Consider the following 16,476-nt stretch of genomic DNA (forward strand, 5'->3'; position numbering starts at 1 on the left):
CTTTCTGGGGAATCTATTAAATATGACAAATGGATGTAGAAAGAAAGAAAATTAGTGGACCTAGCTAGTATGTGTGAATGTTGCATTTTAATTCAATATATAAATACCCACTAGAGCTACTGTAGTGTCATGGTTTTAATGTTGATCAAGGTTCAGAACCCCATTCAGCCATAGAAACTCACAGTGTGTCCTTGGGAAAGTTGCACTATCTCAGCCTTATAGGAAGACTATGACAAACTCCCTCTGAATAAATCTTGCCAAGAAACGCTATTATAGGATCTCCATAAATCACAGTTGCTTGAAGGCACATAATGACAAGAAATATCATCCATAATGGGCATGATGGAGCTGTGCCAGGACCAAAAATAGCCTCCAAAGTGAGGAGTAAAAAAAAAGTATGACATCACTAAATAAAACTGGTCCACATGATTAATCAATAAAAGCAATTACTAATTAATCGAGGGGTTAGGGTCGCCAGGTGAATACAAGACAGGGTTCCTGTATTTTCAATGGCTGTGCAGAAGAGAGAATGTGCACCAGCTGGAATTTCGTCTTCGACACAGCCATGAAAGGTACAGGAACCCTGTACTGTATTTCCCCTGGCAATCCTACCTTTGGTTACAGTAAGAAAATATAATAGTCCTAATGGAGAATTGAACTGGTGCTGCTTCCCAAAACAAAATTGACTGTGATGGCTGCATGCTAGAGAATCATGGGATTTGCAGTTTGTGGTATTGTGCTTTGAGGATTGCACTAGGACTCTGAGAGACAAGGGCTTGAAACCCAGCTCAGCCACAGAAACCTTGGACAAGTCACACTCTCTTAGCCCCAGAGGAAGGCAATGATAAGCCTCCTGTGAACAAATCTTGCCAAGAAAACCCTGTGATACGTTTGCTTTAGGGTTACCGTAAGTCAGAAATGCCTTGAAGGCACACAACAGCAAAAGATACTAGATCTCTTTGGCAGATAATTTTTAATGTCCCATGAAGCTACAACTGCAGGATTCCATAGGATCCTGCCATGGAAATTAAAGCAGTATCCAAATACAATCACTGTATAGTGTGTAAGAGACCAAAGACAGCCATCCTGATGATGGTGATTAAGTAAGACCTGTTGAACTCAGTGAAAGTAAATATACAAAGCATCATGTTGTACTAATGTAAGACAGGAGAGAAAGTGGTACACCTTCTATAATGTTGAAATCTTTCAACATTATAGGCTGAATTTACCAATAAATAAATTCATACGTAAACTCATTTATAAGTAAATGAGTGGAGTGGACTAAATGGAGGAAGGGAATCAGAGGTGAGGCTGGAAATACCAGCAACACACAGTCTAAGCAGGCAAATCCCTTGCCTTGCCACTTTGCAGTGAGATATCTTGACTCCCCACCTCAGACCATGCACTGGAACATTTGGAAAGAATTTGTAAATTGTTCAGGTTCTAAAATTTGCACATATAACCAGTGTTCATCTGGGAAAAAGGGACAATGCACAGAAGAAGTGCTTCCAAGAAAGGAGAAGGGTGGGCGGGGATAGGATTTGATAACAGTAGAGACAAGAAAAACAAGCAGTGACCATATTACTGCCTTGTTTCTGTCTGGGTTTTGAATCCAATTTCATGGTGGTTTTACTCATTCCAGTAAAGTGAAGTCTAGTTATTTTCCCAGCATTTGGCACTACAGAGGTGGTGTCCTTTCTGGGGGAAGGTATGTTTTCCTACCTGAGACTATCCTTAACTTCAGCTTCAGTTTTATGTTCTTACTCCTGTGCTTCATGATCCTGTAGTTCCCAAACCATAAAATATTATCTGGCAACAAGTTTCCTGTCATATGTACTTATTCTCACTAGCCTGGATCCTGCTGGATGCTGCTGAGACAAGAAACAGCCAGCCTGATCAACCATGTATGGAGAGACTAAGGCCTGGTGGCCTGAAGATAAACTTATCAAGCTTGATTTTCCCACATGGGCCCTAGAGCAAATTAATCCTAAACTCTCACTCGAAGCCAAGGAGATAAAACTGAGGGCTATCATACTTTGGATATATCATGAGATGATGTGACTCATTGGAAAAAACAATAATATTTAGTAAAGTGAGAGGTGATAAGAAAAGAGGGAAACCATATTGCAAGGGGATAGACTCAATCAAAGAGGCTACAAAACCTGAGCAAGGAAGTTGTAAGGAGCCTATTGCACAAGTGAAAATTTAGCCGAATGGTAGCACCTTTCTCTGTTCCTTACTGCATGACATCATAGTTCTTCAGTTCTCTTCCTGTGGGGGACAGTCATAAAAGTGTCTAGCTGGAAGAATCAGTTTGATAAAAGACACACTTTTACGAATATCTCCTGCAGGAAGAGAACTGAAGAACTACGACATCATGCAGTAAGACATGGAGAAAGGTGTTACTATCTGGACAAACGTCTGCTTTCTTTCCTCATATGATAAGCTCCTAATGTCTCAAAAAACTACAAATCTCAGACTTCCATAGCACTGAATCATGGCAGTTAAAGTGGCATCAAACTGCACTAATTCTGCAGTGTAGATGCAGCTTAAAATCCTGTTGACCACTGAAACTTTTTGCTGCGTACCACATACAAAATAAAACAGAGTGGTATGGGCCCTTAGCAGGTGAGTGCATTTTTGCCATCAATCGTTCAAATAGGTTGCAGCCAATCTAAGCCTTACTAGTTTTAGAGCCAGCAGGTCTGTTATACATGCAAATAATTCTGAATCCTAAATGCAATAGTAAAGGATGGGGAATGTGTAACTCTCCAGATTTTAACTTCACATTTTTATTTAATTTTGTTATTAGAGCATTTATACCACATCTTTCCGCCCAAAAAGCACCCAGAATGGTTTACAACTTATTTGCTCATTCCCTGCTCTCAGGCTTATAATCTAGAAAGACACAAAACACTAAAAGAGGACAGCAGTGGGAGAGGGGATAATTTATTTACCAACTGACCATGCTGGCTAAGGTTGATAGGAATTGTATTCCAACAAGATATGGAGAGTCAACCATTCCCCACCCTTGCAGTAGCAAGATGTGTTTTTGTCATCACTGTTTCTCAAATAACTAATATGGCTATGATTCCTTCTAGGTTATTAATTGTTTCATATTGCACTGCTCTGAATGTGTACTTGTTTTTTTCCACCATTTCCGCCATTTCCACCTTTTGCCACCTGAGCGTGGGTAGTATTTAATGATTACCCAGGCACACAAAATAGCTCCAATTCACTTTTGCATGGTATGTGTGGGAGGAGGAAGAGGTTAATGTGTAAGACAAATGAGAGCTGTTCATTGACACGTAGCTATCCGTTAAATGTGCTTCACCTTAACATTGGCAACCAGGAGGTAATGATGCAAAAGTAGTTCATAGGAAACTGTTACGTGTAGTTGGACTTTTGCACCAGTTTGTGCTTTCAGATTATGAAAAAACGTAAGAAGGGATCATTTGCATGAGACCAAATCTCTGTCTTATCCCACTACCTGACTTCCAAAAATTCATAAGCCCACGAGCAGAATAGTGTCTCTGAATGTCTAAGTTCTCTTAAGCTGTGATAGTTAATAGCTGTTGATAGTACAAATGTAAATATTTGCAAATATTGGTCCTTGCAGGCAGGCATGAATAACTTTACCAATTTTTGCTCAGTGTTAAAATATTATTAAATATTGTGCAGTTTTGAAAAGCTATTTGCTACTCAAAATCTATCAAGTAGCACATTTTTTGTTGTTTTCTGCACACACACTTCTCCAGCATTAAAAAGATTTACCTTTTACTCTGGGTTTTTCAGAAAACCTGGAGCAAAATGTGGTGACAACGGTTGGCTCCCTTCCCACATGGTTTCTTTGAGTGACCTTGGCAAGTTGTTAGTCACCTTGTCCTGAACTCAGAGCAACTCATGCCCACAGTGGTGGTGCCAGCTGGCTTGTAGGGACCACATAGAAGGGATCCACGCATCATTCACTGAGGATCCAGGGGAATTAAGGGCCAGAATATAACCTGGATTATTTTGGCAAATGTAGACAACCCCACAGTGGTAGATATGCAATCACTTGAACAATGTTGGTATTTAGTAGAAAGGTGGTGTAATGGGTGGTAACTACAATGCACCTGTGTGACTGCAGATATACTATGCATAAACAATATCAGATTTTCTTGCGATGTTCCTGAATCTACTGCTTAGAGTTGATCATGAATGGCCAAAGTCATATGGGTCTGACCTTGTGAATCCTCTTGAGTGGTGCTTCCTCTTATAGCTTCCAAGATATCATAGAAAATTATGCCTTCAGCTCTCTCCTCCTTTCCCTTTCCTGACATTGGTGGTCCACATTTTGCAATGCAGCATTGGTGCCAACTACCAGCATCATTGTAATGAATGACTTTGGAATCATTACTGAAAATGGCACCACTATCTTCAGGTAACTGCTTTTCAGTCTCTTGAAGTTGCTCTTTCCATACACAGGGACTTCATAAGGGAAAGGTTTTGGGGCCAAATTCAGTTTTAAAGATGGTCTTGGGAGCTGCAGTTGAGTAATAAGTGGGACTAAAAGAAAACAAAAAACAAACCCCATGCCAGTACACTTTACCTTCAAGTTTTTACTGACCATAACAAAGTCTTGGGAGAGGGTTTTCAACCATGTCACCATAATGACTTGAAGGCACATACCCAGAATAGGAGAAAAGCTATCAAACCACCAAAAGATTTCATGGGATGGATTCATCCCCAGGGCCTGAAGTTCCCCAACCCTGCATTAGGGACTGAAATGCCTCTGTTGCTGTTCTGTCACATTCAGATTTTGCACTGGCCATGCAGTCTTCACCTCAATTTAAAGTGCCTCGAAGATCCTATCTCTGTGATCACCCTTTCTGTGACATTGTTGTTCCCTTCCCACTCTATCCCTATAACCTTGTGTACTCTACAGTGGATTTACATGGCTGGTGCTTCTGTTCATTAGATGACTGTGCATTCTAAAATTATAAACACGGAGAGGAGCAGGAGATGCATAGTCTAACCCAGGCCTCTTCATTTGCCACTTCTTTATGGGGGAGTATAATAATTGCTCACCACACAATTGCTCAGGGAGAATACATTTCCAATGCAGACCTACTCCCTTTCCATGGGGAAACCACAAATGGAAAGGGCAGCTCTTTACAACTTTTGAATGACCAAAGAGGACATTGTAGCAGCAACACTGGAACTTGTTGCAATGCCATCATGAAGTCCCCCAGGTCAAATCACAATTCCAGGTAGTGTTGTTGAGTGAGTGTGATCATTTGTTGTGCTACATTGCAAATTATTTTTGCCAGCAAGTCTAAGCTGCAAAGAACCAATCTGCACTAACTTACTGAACTGTCTCAGAGGAAGTCAACACCTACAGAATTCCTGGTACCGCTTCCTGAAAAATCTTCCATGTTTGCTTTACAGGTTGTCTCACATCTGTGTACCTAACAGGCTTGATCCTGTTTGCTTTAAAGAATTGAGAGTAGTATGGCTGTTGCAGCACCACGATAATTTCAGTTACTCACGTTAGTATACATTTCCTTTCATGTGATACAACTGCATAACCAAACAACTCTTTAACATAAATCTTATTAATGTTTTCTCCTGCCATTCTTTTTTTAAGAAACTAAAACTGTTCAACTGACTATTTTGAAAACAACTTAACTTCTTAAAAATAGAGAATCCATTGTAAACTTGGTTTTAAAGCCCTTTTTAAAAAATGGAAACTGTCAAATGAGCACAAAATTATGTCAGAATTAAAGACATGGATCTTCCTCTGTGGGCATCTCTTACTCAGACCCAAAACAGGACTTTGAACCATTGGGGCCATGACTTGAATGGAAAACCTGTTGTTTTCCTTGCCCTAAATTTAGAGCAGACATTTGCTCAATCATCTTGGAAAAAGAACTAAACTCATTTTAAACTGGAGTCATTTGATCTATGTCTGCAATATTCAGTCATTAAAGCCACTTACTTTGGAGTGGGTCATATTGAAAGGAATGGAGACACTGGCTAATAAATGGCTTCACCTGCATAAACAGTCATGAATCTGTGGCCATATCTGTGATGTGGATTTTCATTTTAGGACAGCACATGGATTTTCCATGAGAGTAAGGTCTATGCAACAAATAGTGAGACATAGGAATGATGTCACATATATGATGTTGTGCTAGTATAGTTAATACATGTACTGTAATTGTCTCATTGAGGTAGATCAATTGTTTTCACCTCCCATAATTCCTGACTCCTGGCCAAATTGGCTGGGGATTTTGGGTTTGGAAGTTGAAAACAAATGGAAGACCAAAGGTTGGGAACCACTGAGATAGATGATCAGTTCACTAATTGTAAGTTTACAGGACTGGTGCTGGAGCTCTCTTCAGTGCTATACCAATGAACTATTGGCTTTCCTTCAGTGTACACTATTTCCTTATTTCTGTTATTTTTTTATTCTTTATTCTATTGATAGTGCTTTCTTGACATCATAAAAACTAGCCAGTGCCTTAGGGATTCCAGTGTTTTAGGGATTAGATTGCACTCCCATCACTTAGCCCTAAACTGCAGCACTGTAACATGCAAATAAACCAATGAATGCAATAGATTTAAATTTCAAGGAACGAGATTCCAAGTGAATATTAGGAATAACTTCATTATTATTATTATTATTATTATTATTATTATTATTATTATTATTATTATTATTTATATAGTGCTGTAGATTTGCACAGCGCTGTACATACAACAATAAAATAGGGTGACTTTCCATTTGGCACTTTCCTATGGCGCCTGCAATTTAAAATGGCTCACCCAGGCATAGATTTACTTTTTCCTACTTGAATATAGCCAAGCAATAGCGCTGTTATAATGTGAGCCCTTTAAGTGGAAGTGGCCAAAGAAGCCCTGAGCCTTTAAAGTCTTTTAAGTGGAATTGAGCCATTTAAATGGAGGTGATCCTGGTGTCACATGTGGCCCCTTCAGTCTTCTTTTTCTAGCCCTTGACTCCTCTAGACACTCTGGGATGCCCAAGGTGAATTTCATCTCCTGGAAGCCTCCAAGATTAACCTTTCAAATAGGTTGCATGCCCCCTTTCTGCACTGTAAAATTAAAAAAAAAAAAACAACAACTGGTGGTGTGTGTGTGCGTGTGTGTGTGTGTATACATACATACATACATACATACATACATACATAGTTTTAGTGGACTTTTAGTCACTTTGGGTTTTTGTTTCAGTCTTTTAATTCTCTGTGTGATCCTGGGAGAGTACCAGGCCCACCAAAATTGACAGATTCTTTGTTTTAAGAATATCTTTCTGGCTTTGCTTCGCGAACAAAGATTCAGGAAGGACTCATCCCGCGCTTTGTACAAGTGCGTTGGTGACTAAAAAGGCCAATCCGGGACAAACAGGTCAGGTTGCAGAAAGCACAGCGGAAAGTCTCCTTGGGTGATGTTTCCGGGTTGTGGTTCTTTCTGCATTGTCGTTTCTCTTCGAGACTCGTTTGGCGTGAGTTTTTGAAAAAGGCTGCAGCATCGTGGATAGTGCAACTCCATGCCTCCCAATGCAAGGCCAGGGCAGACCATTGTTGGTGATCAATTTGGCCAAGCCTGAGATGTTGTTTCAGGGAGTCCTTGTATCTCTTCTTTGGGGCGCCCCTCTTACGCTGACCCATGGCGAGTTCACCGTAGAATACTATTTTGGGGAGGGGATGGTCCTCTACTTGTATATTCCATATATATGCCTGCTGCTCCACAATATTATTCCTTTTGAATGAAAAAGAAAAGTTCTTAATATCAAACATAATTTTTGCTAGGTAATTCCCTTTATTGATACCAAGGGCTAGTTGTATTACATGGTTGCCAGATTAAAAACTGGATAGGACTCCTATACTTTTAATAGTTGTGTAGGAGAGGGATCAGGGATGGTTCTGTTTAATCTTCTGTCATCCTGTTTTTTCAATTGCTTTTAAAACGTCCCGGTTCCTCCTCCTCCCACTTTCCCCTTTGCCCTCAGTTTAGTTCAGTTGTTGCAAACTAGGGAATTTATCATATGCACTTTTCAACTCGATCTGGGTATGGGACAGGATTGGGCTGGAACTAGGGAAAATGGTTTTTATTGGACACAAAAACCCTCACCTTTCCCGCAGCCGTGCTTCTCCCAGTGATTTTGCTTTCCATACCACCAAAATCAGCCAGCAGAGCATGGCTGAGGGATGAGTGATGGTTGTGTTGCAGCACAGCAGCAATTTCCTGTGATAAAATGTCTTTCCCCCCATTCCAGCCTGATCCCGTTCTGTGCCCAGACTGGATTGAAAAGTGCTTGCAATAAACTTCTAGGCGGAAAGTGCAAATGTACTTTGTACCACTAGCCATCCAAATACATAGATTCTTTATCCATGGATGCAACCATCCATGGCTTGAAAATATTTTTAAAACATATAAATTTCAAAAAAAAATTACAAAGCTTAATTTTTCCATTTTATATAAGGGATACCATTTTAATATACCATTGTATTTAATGGGACTTGAGTATCCACAGATTTTGGAATCCATGGGGGATCCTGGACCCAAACCCCAGCAGATACCAAGGATACACTGTACTCTGTTGACTTCAGGGGAGGAGGGCAGGAGAACTGGATTCTTGCCCTTCCCAGGAGGTTCAGGCATAAGCAAACTCCTGTGGTCTCGCCTGCCATGTGTGTTCTTCCTCATTAAAACTGTTGCAACACTGACCTTGCTCTTATGTTGCATGGCCACATGTGTCACAATTTTCATCTGTGAAATGTTGGAGGGTATGAGCCAGTGAGGCAATCTCCTGAGGGCAGATGCCAAGAGAATTGACTTGGCAGTTCCTCCTGAGCCTCCTTGGGACATTTCTTTCTCTTGGAAAATGGACCTAAGTGTGTCATGCAGTCTGTACCCCTCAGCTACCTTAGGTGTGGTGGCAGATGCTCTCTTGTCACTAGTGTTAAATTAAAAATTCAAGTGCTTGTCCAGGTTACCCGCTGCACCTGGCATGCAGGAACACCAATTTGTTCTTTGCTGCAAGCAGCAAAATGTCTTGAAGCCTGGCCTGTTGAGACTCTGTCCCATCCTTCCATTTAGTGCCTTTTAAAAAAAAGCAAGAAATGGAAACAACAAATATCTTATTTGCCAACCAAGGGGGAAAAGGACAATGCCTACAATGGAAATAGGAAGAGAAACCCCCTGGGGAGGATGTGGTCTAAAGCTCTGACCCAAGACAAACTCTGTGATCCGGTCATTGCCACACAGTCATTGTCCACAGCAGCATCCCTTGGTCTCTGCCAAAGCTCATCATTACAGGTTTTTTGGGAGTGTTTTTCATAGTGTTTCTTTGAGTAAGTTTAAAGAGAGCCTTCTCTTCCAGTAAATTACTGCCTACAGTTGGGGTTTCAAATAAGTCTGTAAACTTGTGTTTTCCTACAGTCTGGCTTCTCGTGGGCCCTGCCTAAACACTGAATGTACACAAGGCAAAACGGCATATAGCAAGCTGAGCTGCTGGTACAAAAACAAACCTACAGACTTCTGGCTCAAAACGCCCACGTGGAACAACAACATGTCAGGAGGAGGAACATGGGCCTCCTGGTTTGGAACTGAACTACAGATGCAACCAGAACATTACATAGGCCCTCACTTGGTTCACAGAAACTCTCTTCAGCATGGGTTCCCTTACAAATAAAATATTAAACTTCCAAGGGGGGGGGGATGGGTTTAGTGATGATGGAACATCTGCCAGGATTCCTGAAGGAAAAGAAGGGATTTAAAAAACAAAAATAAACAACAACAAACAAATGGTGGTTCAGCCGTCCCAAAGCTTTGTTAAAATTACTAAGTTTGTCATCTTGAGCACGCAATGATGGTTTTTGGCCATACGTGTCTGTGAAATGCTGAGAAAGTCTGGAACAGACGTTCAGCTATGCTTTGTAAGGTCCAGAACACATTGCAGAAATAATCCAGTTTGAGACCGCTTTAACTGCCCTAGCTCAATGCTAGGAATTCTGGGAACCGTAGTTTTGTGAGACATTTAACCTTCTCTGTCCGAGAGCTCTGGTGCCACAATAAACTACAATTCACAGGTTTCCCTAGCACTAAATCAGAGCAGTTAAAGCGATCTCAAACAGGATTATTTCTGCAGTGTAGTTATCTCTATTACTAAGAGCTAGATGTGGAAAGAATATACCGTAAAATCACCCAACAGAGGGGTATCAATAGTGCCTCCCATCCCATTGTATCATTTTCTTCCAGGAAGATTCCAGTACTAGGCTAGCAAGGACTGAAGGACAGCTTTGAGGGGATTTGAGAAGGCTTAGTGGTGATCAAAAGCCTGCTCTTAGTAATTACAGAAGCAGTTCTGGAGGACCATGTTGTGCTTGTTAGCTGCCTTCTAGTCAACTTATGATGACCCCATTAATGAGACACCTCCAAGCCCCTCTGTCCTCAACTGTACCGCTCAGGTTCTGCAGGCTCAGAGTTGTGGCCTCCTTGATAGAGTTTATCCATTTAGTATGTGGTCTTCCTCCCCCCCCCCCCCCCCCACTGCTGTCTACCTTTCCAAGCATTATTTTCTTCTCTAGTGAATCATACCTTCTCAAGATGTGTCCAAAGTTTAGGAACTCGATCTTGTTTGGAAATTTGATTCCCCCTTCCCCCGAATCTTGAAATATTTGCATATTCTTAATTGAGACCCAAGTCCAAACACAAAATTCATTTATGATTCATATACACCTTATACACTGAGTCTGAAGGTAATTTTTTTACATTATATTTCTAATAATTTTGTTCATGAAACAAAGTTTGTGTACATTGAACCATCAGAAAACTAAAGTCTCATTACCCATGAGAAAGGTTTTGGAATTCTGAAGTACTTTGGATTTTGGAATTTGGATAAGGGAGACTCACCTGTAATATGCTATTTTAAATGCTATTTTATGCCACCCCAAACCAGTTGTCTCTCTAATGGCTCTGACACATTTTAGGGCAATTTTGAAAAAAATATTGGGGCCAGAATCTTGTATGGCAGCTACCTGGAGTTATGCACTCATGACTATGACCTACTTTAGAGGCTATGTAGGGATGGTGAAAGTTCCCCCATCTCCAGTTACCAGGAAGCAGCCACTACAAATGATGGGGATCTGTTCACCTGTTGCTTGGGAAGCATCTGGCTGCCATTACCTCCCACCTGCTACCAGAGTGATCTCTGATATGAGGGGAAATTGTGACAGGGACTTTGTTTCTTCCTATTGGAATGGGGATAGTTCATGTGAGGGAATGTCAACTGGCTGATTCCAGAGGAAAAGAGCCACATTGATCACAGTGGCTTTGCCTGGCAGCTGCAGATGGCTGGGTCAAGTCAGAATTAATTGAGCTGTACCATAACTAAAGGGCATACATAGATGTAAAAACCATACAGGATTCTGTCCAAGATGCATATATTCCAGGACCGTATTAATTATTGCACATTTAGTTAGTTGGTTAACTAAGCCAAGTGCACCATAGGAGGCTCTCAAGTTGGCTTTACCTAGTAACAAATAATTGTTGCTGTTGTGTGCCTTCAAGTTGTTTCTAACTTATGACAGCCCCAAGGCAATCCTATCACAGGGTTTTCTGGAGTGGAGAGTGCATGACACATCCAAAGTCAGCAAGTGGGTTTCCATGGCTGAGTGAAGAAATGAACCCTAGTTTCAAGGGTTGTAGTCCAGTGTTGGCAGGGGGTTGGACTGGATGGCCCTTGTGGTCTCTTCCAACTCTATGATTCTGTGTTTCTATGTTCAAACCACTGCATCACACTGGCTCCTAAGAAATAATTACAATGGTATTTTATTTTGGGAGCACAAGGTGAAATCCTATTTGTTCTTCTTCCCATAATAAAGTCTGTGGATGGGTAGGTGGCAACATTTTAAGGCATTTGGTTATGAGAGTGTTTAGTTATAATGATTGGCCATGATGTGAGTAGGTGTGTGGCTGTACGTGACTCTCCTTGGGTTTCCAAGCAAGCCAGCTCAGAGGAGACAGGATGCCATGCAGCCACCCAGGGCGAAAGTCATAGTTTAGGAAAACTGGGGTCATGGCTAGGCTAATTCAATGATCCACTAATACCTATGGTTTTTGTTTTGGGAGCAAAATTATAAATTTGTCATTATGGGAATGGAAAAAATAAAGTAACAGGTTTCTGAATAGTTGTTAGAGATGCTAGAAAAATACACAGAAAGGAGTACTGCTTTCTTGTGAAAGATATTCAATGAGGCAAAATGGGAATCAATTCTGTAGGCCAGTAATGTCCAGCCTTTTTTGTAACCTTTTGTAACCTAGTCAACTGCACTGCACAAGTGTACCCAATTATAAATGTGATGGGGGAGTAAGTATTTGGGGTGTATTCACTTGTAAATCCTGTGGGTACACTTGTGCAGTGCAGTTGACTAGGTTACAAAAGGTTACAAAAAAGGCTGGACATCACTGGCCTACAGAATTGATTCCCATTCTGTGGTTCGTGTGTCACAAACCTTGATAGTTCTCTCACACATTGCTGGGTGGGGGGACCCATAACTCTTTGAACTGTAGAATCATTCTGCCTCCAGCTACTGATACACCTTATATTTTATGAAAGGGGACATTTTATGTACAAGGAAATTTGTCCAGACTCATTTCACAAGCTGTGAGCCGCAGATGGAAAATTACAAGTTTAGCACCCACAGTTAGTCTGCATGCATTCATTCCAACACCTGAACGGATCACCTGCTCGCACAGATGCATGTGCAGGGGGCCTTTTGCAGACACCCAAATAAACACACTCAGGATGTCTCCAAATGGGTCAAAAAATCTGAGGAAATACTGAGACTTTCCAATTCTTTTTTTTTTTTTTTTTTTTTGTACCTGAATATATACAGGTTTACAGTCTCATTTTTAAAATATGCCCAGGTTTTTCTTCCCTTCCACTTGCTTGTGTCCTCCCCATTCCAGCCCCAATGATCATGTGTCACATCCAGTCACATACATTTCAAAAACTGATTTTCACCAATTTCCACTGACACTTTTTATTATTGTTACTCTGGAGCTATAGTTAAAGTGCTCATGTGCTTTAGCAATACTGCACTGGTTAAGCATTAGAAACATTTTGTTTGAGCACTAACATTGCTTTTCCCTTTGCTGAATCTCTGTTGAATTTGTGTCCTGGAAATAATAGTTATGTGTACTTGGCAGTGTCCATCCTTACTGCTTCTGAGATGGTAAAAAGCTGTCAGGAAATGAAAAATCTTTGGTAATGCCTGGAGCTCTCAGGAAATATTTCAGAACGAGGAAAACTTATGAGTATCAAAAATAAAACCAGTTTGTGCAGGAACAAAACCTGCAGATTTCTGAATCTGAAGTCCCCTATGTTGTTGAAAAAACATTCTAAATTCAGCGAATTAAGTAGCTCATGGAAGGTGAACCAGTGGTCCTATATCTGTGCACACTTGGTATCCAAAGAAACAAATGCTTAAATGAGTCTCTGGCATTGCACCCTTGATTTTGGTGCTTGCACAATGAAATGCAAGAACCAGAAAGGAAAACCTTAAAAAAAATGTAGTCAGGCTCTTCCTTCCTTCCTTCCTTCCTTCCTTCCTTCCTTCCTTCCTTCCTTCACAAACCTAGGGCATGACTTGATTTATCCCTTGAAGACTGAAGGATACAGTCATAGTTGTCTATAAACGGCAAATGTGTATTGTGCCTCTAGAGCAGGGATGAGAAATATGTGGCTCTCCAGTTGCTGTTGAGTTGAAACATCATTGCCCCTAATTGTTGACCATGTTCGTAGTAGCATAATGCCATTTGGAGAGACACAGACCCTTCCCATCCTAGAAAATATTAGATATAGTCACACAACAGAAAGCACTTTCATTGATGCATTATATACTAAAACACAGACATATCCCCACTTTCTGGTGTGAGAAGAAATTAAATTGGAAGGGGGGAAAAGCTGCACATGAAAGCGTTGCAGACTTGTTTTGATGGGAATTGGTCCAAGTGCATGCTGGCAATGTTTGTTTAGACATACTTGTCAACCAATGTTGTTGTCTTCGCTATATAATTGGTCTCTCTCTTGAACTGAGTGCCCTGCTGTCAGTACACAGACAAATGCTATACCGCCACCCCCCATCCTGGCTTGGAAAAGGTCTGCCAATGTTCTTCTGCATCTAGACAGATGAGAATTCTTCTGCTCCATCAGTTCTTCCTCATGCTAATAAAATCTCCCCAAAAAGAAATGCAGACCGGATGCTATTATTCAGCACGGATACATATATAGTTTTACAACTCTGTGAAAAATGCTGATCAGTTCCAGGACACAAAGAAGTGATCAGTTCTTTTGTTAGTAACAAGTGGTACACAGTAGGTTATTTTCTCTTTAGTTCTAGAAAACATCCAAGTGGCAAAACCTGTCACAGCCAGTCTGGTCATTGCAACAAGCTTGCAAAGGTTATTTCAGGTCTTTTTCCAAAACAACAAATCTGTACAGACAGGTGGCATAAACAGAAAGTAAGAATGAAAAAGTGTCTGTGTTTTTGTGTATGATTTAAATATGTAAAAGTATGTTCTTTAGACTCACATTCAATTCAGGTGTCTGGTAAAGCTTCACATTCATATTTTAACCCATTTGGTTCCAGGTGTGGCTACTGAGTTATCTACAACAAAGTTCTTGAATGCCTGGCATTGAGGGGTCCTCAGGGAAAGACACTGTGGGAGGGTAGCATGGAAAATCGGCATGGTGTATGAAAAAAGCCAACATGACAGAGTAGTGTGAGTGTTGACTCTGGAGGCCAGGGTTCAAATCCCCTCTTAGCCATGAAACCCACTGGATGACCTTGGGCAAGTCACATGATCGCAGCCTCAGGGGAAGGCAATTGCAAACCTCTGAACAAATCTTGCCAAGAAAACCCTAAGATAAATTCGCCTTAGGGCTGTCAAAAGTCAAAAAAGACTTGAAGGAGCACAACAACAATGCAGATAGTGGACGAGTTAGCTTTGTTTAGTAGTTTGTGTTGGACTAGGATTCTGGGAGACCAGGATCTGTATCCTTGGTTAGCTGTGGAAACTCACTGAGTGACATTGAACAAGTGACACTCTCAGCCTAAGAGGAAGGCAATGGCAAATCTCCTCTGAACCATTTTGTCAATACAAGAGTTCTGCTGTTGCACAACAGTCCTGATGCACACCATGTCCTGATGTAGAAGATGTTCCATTGCACATCATTCTGTAATATGTCCCAATGCACATTTCCTGTTGCACAATGGGAGCAATGTTGTGCAACAGGACATCTTGAGCAATTCACTAGCATGCTCATATCTCATGTCAGCAACATAGCTCCCTCATCATAAAGTTTCCATTGTGGCTTACAATGCAGAATTATTTACATGATCTATGAATCAACTCTGTGATTTTAGGATTCTATCCCACTGAGTGACTTTGCAAAAGTATTCAACCCCCCCCCCCCCAATACTTCCACAGTACTTTGCAGAAGTATTCAACACCCCCCCCCTCCAGTATACTTAGACTTTTCTACATTTTGTTGTGATACAACTTGGAAACTGAAGTTGTTAGAAATGGCATTGTTAATGCTTCAGGTGCACAAGACACTCAACTCTATGAAGGTGGAAAATATTTTTATTGTGGCAAAAACTTTAAATAAAGAAAAAGGCAGGCAGATATATGAAAAGGATGGGCCATGCCTGGATTTTGTAATAGCTCAGATTTCCAAGCTATCTTCAGTATAGGCAGAAAAAGATCTGTGCATCCTCTTGGTGAAGGGCTGAGCTCTGGAACTTATGCTTCCATGGGGCATGAAACTGGGGGATGGGGAAAGAATATTCCCTTGGGAGTGACCTGGGGTTTACTCTCTCTGATAATGTCCTGGAACTTGGGGAGAAGCCCCTTGGGTTTGCGTTCCAGTAAACAGCTGTCCAGGTAGCAACCAGTAGTTATTGCCCATGAGGTCAGATGTTTCACCCAAGGGAAGGCTGGGGAGGTGGTCACAGGTTGACACCTGGGCCTCAGCTGAACCCACATCAGGTTGCTCACTGTCTCTTTGCTCATCCCCAGGTCCAATCACTTAAATAGGTTATAGGTCAATAAAATGGCCCTTGTTTAACCTATTTGCTTGTGACTCATATTGAATATTGATTCAGTGCATCTACTCTAGATAGAAATGGCCAACAGCATTCCAATTGAGCAGTTGCTGTTTCTTGGATAGTGCATAACTATTCATCAATGCCTTCACAGACCACCTTTTTCTCTGAGGTTGTAGAAACACCTCCTATGCAGCCCTCACTGCACAATGAGACAATGAGCTGGCACATTGGCAGATATACAATCAGTTGCACAATGTTGGTATTCAGCAGAAGGATGGCATAGCCCAACCACAATGTATCTATATGAGTGTGGATTTACACTATGCAAATGTTATGTAGGATGTCAGGAACAGCATCC

Source organism: Sceloporus occidentalis, unplaced genomic scaffold (assembly GCF_023333645.1).
Source record: "Sceloporus occidentalis isolate IW3139 unplaced genomic scaffold, rSceOcc1.0.p SCAF_5, whole genome shotgun sequence".
NCBI lineage: Eukaryota > Metazoa > Chordata > Lepidosauria > Squamata > Phrynosomatidae > Sceloporus > Sceloporus occidentalis.